The sequence below is a fragment of the Schistocerca cancellata genome, unplaced genomic scaffold, assembly GCF_023864275.1.
Source record: "Schistocerca cancellata isolate TAMUIC-IGC-003103 unplaced genomic scaffold, iqSchCanc2.1 HiC_scaffold_277, whole genome shotgun sequence".
Taxonomy (NCBI): domain Eukaryota; kingdom Metazoa; phylum Arthropoda; class Insecta; order Orthoptera; family Acrididae; genus Schistocerca; species Schistocerca cancellata.
The window spans coordinates 1-2,500 of record NW_026046299.1 but is presented as its reverse complement, the minus strand read 5'-3'; positions in this window follow the sequence as shown (position 1 = coordinate 2,500).

Sequence of the window (2,500 nt, the reverse complement as noted above, 5' to 3'; positions counted from 1 at the left end):
CACCGCAATGTAACTCAATTTGCACCGCAATGTAACTCAATTTGCACCGCAATGTAACTCAATTTGCACCGCAATGTAACTCAATTTGCACCGCAATGTAATGCAATTTGCACCGCAATGTAATGCAATTTGCACCGCAATGTAATGCAATTTGTACCGCAATCTACCCCCACATTGTGCCTTAACCTAACCCACATTGTGCCTTAACCTAACCCACATTGTGCCTTAACCTAACCCACGTTGTGCCTTAACCTAACCCACGTTGTGCCTTAACCTAACCCACGTTGTGCCTTAACCTAACCCACGTTGTGCCTTAACCTAACCCACGTTGTGCCTTAACCTAACCCAAGTTGTGCCTTAACCTAACCCAAGTTGTGCCTTAACCTAACCCAAGTTGTGCCTTAACCTAACCCAAGTTGTGCCTTAACCTAACCCAAGTTGTGCCTTAACCTAACCCAAGTTGTGCCTTAACCTAACCCAAGTTGTGCCTTAACCTAACCCAAGTTGTGCCTTAACCTAACCCAAGTTGTGCCTTAACCTAACCCAAGTTGTGCCTTAACCTAACCCAAGTTGTGCCTTAACCTAACCCAAGTTGTGCCTTAACCTAACCCAAGTTGTGCCTTACCCTGCTCTGTAATTGGCATATGACACGTTACATTAATGTATTGTCCAACCGCAACCCGCTCAGAATGTTGTGTACACAGCTACGTGTCATCTCCCCATAACAGCTGCATTGCAGTGTGGTACGCCATAGAGACGTGTGGGAGTAATGGACGCAGTGGATGGCGATCAGCATGAGCCGTCTGTTCATGTAGTGGCGCGTGTATGCAGACGTAGTAGTCTCTTCTCACACAATGTGATAGCACGGTGCCCCGCGTTCCACATCTGCGACATGCTACAGAGGCCGGTTGACAGTTGGTCGCGCAATGGACATCGCATACGTACGGGGGCACCTTCCACGTGCCCTCTAGTCGGGCACATTTTGTTGCGTGGATGTGAGCGGATGTAGTGTGTCTTGACACCTGACAGGCAGGCATGCAATAATAGTTGACTTTGCAAACGGGGATGGACGTGTACGTTTACTGGTGACGTTACGCAAATGAACAACTGGTAACCCGTTGTGGTGCGGTTGTCCTTGCTGGAGGTACATCTGTGAGGGCAACGATCGGTACAGCTACGAAGCGGTCCCCACCATACCAACGAACGTGAATGTGAATCTGGGTGTGAAGCGATACGCGGCTGTGGGTGGGTGGGACTGTCCCCGGCCGGTGAGGGGGGGCCGCCCGGCGTGCTGGCCGCGCGGTGCGTGGGCGCACGCGCTACAGCCGGCTGGTGGGGGCGCCCAGTGGCAGGCGCGCCGGCCGACGGACGCGGCAGGCGGCGCAGCTGCGCGCCGGGGCACCCTGCGCGCGGCGCCGTGCAGCCAAAGTGGGTCCTCGCCGGCCCGGTGCGAAGCGCGGTGGACATCTGCAGTGTGCTGGTCCGATTGAGGACTGTGTGCGTTGAGGATGCGCCGCCGCCCGGCACTCGGCGCCGCGACGCCGTCTGCTGCTCGGTCGCCCCAGCGGTTCTCGCTGGTGGTTTGTATCGCAGTTGTGCAGACGTGTTGGCACGTGCGCTGTGCTGGGAGAGTTCGCTTCGGCACCCACGTGGGGCCTTTGCCCTTCTGTGGCGCTGGCGTTGGAGCTGCCGGTCACCGTAGGTGGCGCGTGTTGTCTCCCGCCGGCAATGCCACGACAGCACGCTCCCGGGCCTCTGTCGGCAGCGGCAAGCTCAGTTGGGAGCACGGGTGGTCGCACCTAAAGCGTCTACTCGCCTAACTCCGGGCGATTGCGCCTCTCTCGAACCCGACCAAGTACTTAGGACGGCGCTGCGCGCCGCCGGGACCTGAGAGGGTTTCGAGGTGTATTGTGCAGGGGAGCTCAGCCTCCTCCTGTTTGCAGAATAATTGAGCGGGACGCTTGCGTGTTCGCGCGGGGCCCCTGGGACACACTCCCGGGCGGCCGGCTGCTCAGCTCTAGTTGACGCAGCTCCCTGGTTGATCCTGCCAGTAGTCATATGCTTGTCTCAAAGATTAAGCCATGCATGTCTCAGTACAAGCCGCATTAAGGTGAAACCGCGAATGGCTCATTAAATCAGTTATGGTTCCTTAGATCGTACCCACGTTACTTGGATAACTGTGGTAATTCTAGAGCTAATACATGCAAACAGAGTCCCGACCAGAGATGGAAGGGACGCTTTTATTAGATCAAAACCAATCGGTCGGCTCGTCCGGTCCGTTTGCCTTGGTGACTCTGAATAACTTTGGGCTGATCGCACGGTCCTCGTACCGGCGACGCATCTTTCAAATGTCTGCCCTTATCAACTGTCGATGGTAGGTTCTGCGCCTACCATGGTTGTAACGGGTAACGGGGAATCAGGGTTCGATTCCGGAGAGGGAGCCTGAGAAACGGCTACCACATCCAAGGAAGGCAGCAGGCGCGCAAATTACCCACTCCCG